General features: G+C 39.5%; 1 pseudogene; it reads right to left on the bottom strand.

The window, feature by feature from the left end:
- Positions 1 to 5076: 5076 nt before the first annotated feature.
- Positions 5077 to 7588, bottom strand: part of LOC139266230 (alkaline phosphatase-like) — a 40513-nt pseudogene continuing 38001 nt past the window's right edge.

Here is a 7588-nt window from a genome sequence, read left to right as displayed (position 1 = left end):
ACAGTCTATCTCCTTAACCAATGAGATTTAAGGATTGAGAAAGAAAGAGAGGAATGACAGAGTAGGAAATAGGGTGAATTAGTCAAATCAGGTACAGAAAGGGAAATAAAGAGAGAGGGAAAGAAACATTGGATTGAGAGAAAAAGAAAAAGGAAATGTAAGAAAAAAGAAAAAATGTAAAAAATCTCTACACAACTTACTATCTGTAGGAATGCCTCACCACAAGTTACATAAGCACATAATAGGAGCAGGAATAGGCCATATGGCCCCTCGAGCCTGCTCCACTATTCAATATCATGGCTGAACTTCTACATCAACTTCATTTTCCCAGCCTATCCCCAGATCCCTTGATTCCCTTAATGCCCAAAAACCTATTGATCTCAGTCTTGAATATACTCAACGACTGAGCATCCATAGCCTTCTGGGGTAGAGAATTCCAAGGATTTAAAACCCTCCGAGTGAAGAAATTGCTGATCTCAGTTCTAAATCCTAACACTAACCCCTAGCTCAAGACTCTCTAGCCAGGGAAACAGCCTCTCTGCGTCTATCTTCTCAAGGCCTATAAGAATTTTATATGTTTCATTGAGATCACCTCTCATTTTTCTAAACTCCAGAGAATATAGTCTATTCTACTCAATCTCTCCTTATCTCTCATCCCAGGAATCAATCTAGTGAATAAAGCAAGTATATCCTTCCTTAGGTAAGGAGACCAAAACTGTACACAGTACTCCAGGTATGGTCTTACCAAACACTATATGATTGCAGCGACCTCATTAATCTTATACTGAAACCTTTTTGCAATAAAGGCGAACATACCATTTGCCTTCCTAATTGCTTGCTGTACATGCATGTTAACTTTATGATTTGTGTACAAGGTCTTGCAAATCCCTCTGAATCCCAATATTTGCTAGTCTCTCAGCTTTGAAAAAATATTCTGCTTTTCCATTCTTCCTACCAAAGTGGATAATTTCACACTTCCCCACATTATAATCCATCTGCCACCTTCTTGCCCAATCACTTAACCAATTTATATCTCTTTGTTGTCTCTTTACGTCTTTCTTAATTTCCCACATAGCTTTGTATCGTTAGCAAACTCTCGGTCCCCTCTTCTAAGTCATTGATATAGATCCTTGCACCACTCTACTAGTTACACCCTGCTATCCAGAAAATGACCCATTTATTCCTACTCTCTGTTTTCTGTCCGTTAACCAATCCTCTATCCATGCTAAAATATTATCAATCCCATCAGCCCTAATCTTGTGTGGTACCTTATCAAATGCCTTCTAAAAATCCAAATATACTACACCCACTGGTTTCCCCTTATCTACCCTCAGTAGTTACACCCACAAAAACCCCTTAAAGATTTGTCAAACACAATTTCCCTTTCATAAAACCGTGTTGACTCTGCCTAATCATAGTGATTTCCCAAGTGCTCTGTTACCACGTCCATAATAATAGATTCTAACATTTTCCCTACTAGTGATGTCACACTAACTGGCCTATTCACTGTTTTCTGTTCCTTTCTGGAACAGCGGGGTTAGATTTGCTATCTTCCAATCCATGGGGACCATTTTAGAATCTAGGATAATTCTGGAAGATCAAAACCAATGCACCACTATCTCTGCAACCTGTTCTTTTAAAACCCTAGGATGTAGGTCATCAGGTCAGGGGATTTGTCAGCTTTTAGTCCCATTAATTTCTTCAGTACTTTTTCGTTAATATATATATTTTTTCATTACTGCGAGATGGGGGTCACTAGCATTTATTGCCCATCCACCACCTTAAACATTCACTCCCTCCATCACCGGCGTACCATGGCTGCAGTGTGTGGAGGAGAGATTGAGTAGACTAGGCCTATATTCTCTAGAATTTAGAAAAATGAGAGGTGATCTCATTGAAACATGCAAAATTCTTACAGGGTAGATGCAGGGAGAATGTTTCCTCTGGTTGAGGAACCAGGGGTCACAGTCTCAGAATAAGGGGTTGGCCATTTAGGACTGAGACGAGGAGAAACTTCTTCACTGAGGGTGGTGAATCTTTGGCATTCTCTACCCCAGAGGCTCAGTCTTTGAGTATATTCATGACAAGAGATCGATAGATTTTTGGATATTAAGGGAATCAAGGGATATGGGGATAGTGCAGGAAAGTGGAGTTGAGGTAGATCAATCATGATCTCATTGAATGGTCTACTCCTGCTCCTAATTCTTATAGTCTTATCCCTAATTGCCCTTGAGAGGATGGTGGTGAGCCGCCTTCTTAAACACTACAATCCATGTGATGGTACTTCCACAGTGCTTTTAGGGAGGGAGTTCCAGGATTTTGACCCAGCGACAATGAAGGAACAATGATATACTTCAAAGTCAGGATGGTGTGCAACTTGGAGGGAAACGTGGAGGTGATAGTGTTGCCATGCACCCGTTGCCCTTGTCCTTCTAGGTGGTAGAGGTTGCGGGTTTGGGAGTTGCTGCAGTGCAGCTTGTTGATGGTACACATTGCAGCTTGTTGATGGTACACATTGCAGCCATGTTATGCCGGTGATGGAGGGAGTGAATGTTTGAGGTGGTGGATGGGATGCCAATTAAGTGGGCTGCTTTGTCCTGGATGGTGTCGAGCTTCTTGAGTGTTATTGGAGCTACACTCATCCAGGCAAGTGGAGAGTATTCCATCACACTCCTGACTTGTGCCTTATAGATGGTGAAAAGGCTTTGGGGAATCAGGTGAGACACTTGCGGCAGAATACCCAGCCTCTGATCTGCTTTTGTTGCCACAGTATTTGTGTGGCTGGTCTAGTTAAATTTCTGGTTAATGGTGACCCTCCCCAGGATATTGATGATGGGGGATTCAGCAATGGTAATTCCGTTGAGTGTCAAGGGGCGATGGTTAGACTCTCGCTTGTTGGAGATAGTCATTGCCTGGCACTAGTGTAGTGCGAATGTTACTTGCCGCTTATCAGCCCAAGCCTGAATGTCGTCCGGGTCTTGCTGCATGTGGGCATGGACTGCTTCATTAGCTGAGGAGTTGCAAATGACACTGAATATTGTGCGGTCATCAGCGAATATCCCCTTACTTTAAGTTCCTCGCTCTCATTAATCCCTTGCTTCCCCACACTTTGATATGTTCTGTGTCTTCTACTTTGAAGACAGGCACAAAATATTTGTTTCACACTGCTGCGAGCCATTTCCTTATTCTCCATTATAATTTCTCCTGTCATGTTTACTTTTGCTACTCCCTCCCTTTTTACATACTTGTAAAAGCTCTTACAATCTGTTTTTATACTTCTTGCCAGTTTACTCTCATTCTATTTTTTCCCCCTTTATCACTTTATTGGTCATCCTTTGCTGATGGACAATTTACATATTAACAGCAATGTTATTAAACTCGCTGTTATTTTGACAGCAAATTCTGGGCCAAAGTCATTGCGCCAAAGTGATCAGAAACGGAGGCACAGTTACAGAAATCATTGACTTGTTTTTAGTTAATTCTCGGGAATTGGGCACGACTGGCAATGCTGGCATTCATTGCCCCACCCTGGTTGCAGTGAAAAGGTGGTGGTAGGCCTACTTCTTGACCTGCTGCAATCCGTGTGGCGTTCTTCGCAGAGTTTGATGCAACTGAGCTGGGCAAGAGTTAACCACATGGTGAGACTAGAGTCACCACTAGGCCAGACAGGGTAAGGAAGCAGGATTCCTTCCCTAAGGGATATCAGTGAACTAGTTAGGTTTCACAACAAACTAACAGCTTTGTGGTCACTTTTACGGATAACAGATTTTAATAAAAACTCAATTCAAATTCTCAAACCGCCATGGTGGAATTTGAACTTGCATTCTCTGGATTATTAGTCTTGGCCTGTGTTAGTTAGAAGTCCAATGCTCTACAAAGTCAACTCATCTCAACTGAGTAGTGGTATAGAGTGTTACCATTGATCTTAATCGTCTTTGGTTAAAGAGGGGAAAATTGGGCAGCTTTCCTTCCCGCCAGTGGCTCCTGCTGGAAAATGAACATTTGCAGGCATCTAGTATGGAGAGAAGTGGCACAATTGTGAGCCCAGAATGATCAATAGCATGCCAACACTCAGTCAATGCTCACATGAAGAATGGCTACTTTGATGACATACAAGATGTGGCCAGCACCCATGAAACTATAAACTGCACCCCCACAGGGAGTTAACACATGTGGGAGAGGATGGGAAGGAGAACACTTGCAAATAAACAAAAAAAAGAGGTTCACAGAACTCAGTTCAAAGAGAATCTGTGGTGCTTGAACTGTCTAAGGAGATTCCAATAATTGGGTGTATATTCAGATTTTATAAGGATGGTGGTTCAGCTAAACCCCTACTTAACATAAGCTGCAAAGTTTATAATCAAAGTCTGTGACCATTAACTAATATAGATGTATAAGGCTCACAGTCAAACTTCACTGTTCCCAGCAGGCACGTTTTGCCAGTCCTTGGCTGTGCTGTTAGATAGAAACCTTTGTTCAATGGAAAAAACCTTTCTTCCAAACTATAGCCTTTCATTCCTAGTGTCATTCCAGTGAATCTTCCCTGCATCTTATGGCTCTAATATTCTTATCATGAAGGAATGACCAGAAACGTATAAAAAAAAATTCCAAGAGTGTTCAAACTCAGGTAAGAGAGCAATAGAATGAATATAAAAATTCTCATATTGTATTATAAATGTTTGTGGTGTAGCAGATACCAATACTCAGAGTCTAAAGTGCCTTTTTTGTAGCAGGGTTTCCGAATCAGGAGTCTTCCATTGCATTAGAAGAGTTCGAACGCTGCACCATCGAGTTCTGACATTCAGCTGTCAAATCTCAAGATGGCAAAGAAGTTTCAACAAGCAGCACCCACACAGATGGCTTCTCTTATTAAAGTCTTAAGATATTATATACAAGATACAAATAGCTGATTTCTAAAATGATACTTTAAAAGGAATCTGAAATATTGTTATTTTGAAGAACATCGCAGTTGTCCATGCTTGAAATTACCAGTGGCATCAATTATATCTTATATAATCATATTAAAAACTGCAACATTCAAATCAAATGAGTATTGTGATTTATTATTCCATTTATAAAGCAGACATTTCATTTAAAATTAGCATTTTTTGGTTCAATATTTAAAATCAAAACATCATAAATGTCAAAATCCATAGCAGCCCTTTTGAGTACAAACTGGAATTCCAGTTACATTATGAAGTTAAAACTTGGTTCAGCTCCAAATATCCACTAAAAATAAGCCCAATTCCCTGTTCACACATGCAGCAAAGCTCAACTTTCACTCACTTCTGCTCAACTGCGAAGTTGAGAAGTTTGTATTCATTCCTAGTAAGCCTTCATGCTATTAACGTCTTTGTACCAGTATAACTTTAGTATCACACAGTTGTGTTGTACTATACTCAATAGGTCAGCAATTATAATCAGCCCGGAATTTGCGTTGGGTAATAACAGTGCACGAACAGTTGTGACACTGGCTGCACTGTACCCCCACCCCACCCGCCAGAAATCAGTGTAATCAGGGAAATCAGTGAAAGTGACAAATATTTGGCCTTTTTTGTGGTAATATAGCTGTTAAATACCCCATTAAATGTTGGGCCGTGTTGGACTAGGTGTAACTGGGGTTTTAACAGCGCATTGACTGCTAAACAAACATTATGGCCATGAAAAATATTTTAATTTTGTGGAGTATCAAATTTCTCCATTACAATAAAAATTACAATTTCCAAGAAACTTAAAAATATATATATATTTTTAAAGTTTGTTCATATTTATTTCCCCCCATGAGAGAGCCCCAATCTTTGTTTTACTCTAACATTTTTTTAAAGTCAGAATAACAGGAGCTTCTTCACTTCCTGGTTCCCTGTCTAAGAATTCTGCATTGTGATTGGCTGCTTAGACAGCTTGTTGACGTCACAGCAGCTCGCGCTATGGAATTCCTACTGAACTACACTGATCTCAATTGAACGTTGAAAAAGCCAAACTTCTCATCATAGAGACTGCAAGATCTTTGTGGGCAGCTTTCTTTGAGGTTACAGGCCAATAAGTGTTATTATTGTTTGCTTGGTCAACATCATGTACTGTGATTGTGATCTGGTAATAAAGGACTTCTAATTATCCTCAGAAATTAATAGACAACAAGAGGAAAACAATGTGAAACATGTCTTTAGAAAGGAACTATTTGCATTTATATAGCAAAAATCCAAACCGCTTCACATACAGTGAATTGCTTTGATGTGTCGTGACTGTTGAGATTTGCAAACTTGCCAGCCATTTTGTTAACAGCAAGGTTCCACAATGAGATGAATGACCAATGTATATGGGGGTGTTCTTTGAGGGAATAATGTTGGCCAGGACATCAAGAGCTTTCTGCTCTTCCTTAAATAGGGCCAAGGCTGGGGTTTCACCTAACCCACCAGAAACAGACAGACAATGGTCTCCATTTAACATCTCATCTGACAATGCAGCACTCCCTCAGTACTACACTAAAATGTCAGCCCAAATTAGGTAATTACATCCTGGAGGAGGAGTTGACGTACAACCTATTGATTCAGAGGCAAAAATGCTTTCAACTGTACCAAGCTGACATTTACATTGTTACAGATGAAATTAAAAAAGATGAATTAGTGTTAGGAGCGGAAGACCAAAATAATTTTCTGTGCATTAAATACAAGTTAATTGGAATCTGGAGTTTTGTTTTAACTGGGTTATGTTAATTCTACTCTCTGGAGCTTAACTGCTCAGTAATTACTGATCACCTGGTTATGTCACCAGCACTCACTTTCATATTCAAAAAGTCTACAGAAATGGACAAAAGAAATAATCGAATGTTAAAATTAAACCTTAGCTCTTTGCAACTAACTTTTAAGAAAACACTTAAGCTTTTAAATTGTCTCCACTTTATAATTACATTAATAACGTGCCCCAATTAAACAGAAGGGAAAATTGGCAAATAGAAACATAGACTAGCAATGGGAAATATTTAAACAGAAGATGGAAAAGGTGCAAATTCTGAACATTCCAGTAAAGAACAAAGTGAGTGCATCAAAAGTTGGGGTTCAATGAATGAAAGGGGAGATTAGATTAAATTTAAATCTTAAAAAATGTATTTGGTGTATATATAGGGCAGATTATACAAATAAAAGCCAGGACAAATATAAAGAATACAGGACAGCTACAAAAAGGGGGATGGACCAAATGGGCTGTTCCTGTACTGTAACATTCTATAATTCTAGTGCGAGGCGATTGTCTGAATTCCTATTTTAATAAAAATGTATTATGCACACTAATACATAGCTAAATCCAATAAAAGGCAATAGATCAAAATAACCATGTGATTGATGGAATTCATTGCTGGCCCTCCTGGATAGTTTTGATTCACTGCAGTTAGTGGCATGCGGACCAATGCATGCAGCATAAGCCAACACATGACAGATGAACGTCTGATCATTTGTTCCTTGAAAGAGATGAGATCACGGACCTTTCGCGTAGACAACAACATCTTCTCCACTGTGCGTTTCTTCTTTGAGTGGAACAGCTGCTTACTGCTTGTAATTTGCATAACCTGAAAGAACAAAATAGTATTCCTACA

This window comes from Pristiophorus japonicus, chromosome 6 (assembly GCF_044704955.1).
Source record: "Pristiophorus japonicus isolate sPriJap1 chromosome 6, sPriJap1.hap1, whole genome shotgun sequence".
Classification (NCBI taxonomy): domain Eukaryota; kingdom Metazoa; phylum Chordata; class Chondrichthyes; family Pristiophoridae; genus Pristiophorus; species Pristiophorus japonicus.
Note: the sequence above shows the minus strand (reverse complement) of the source record. Positions and strands in the feature narration are given on the sequence as shown.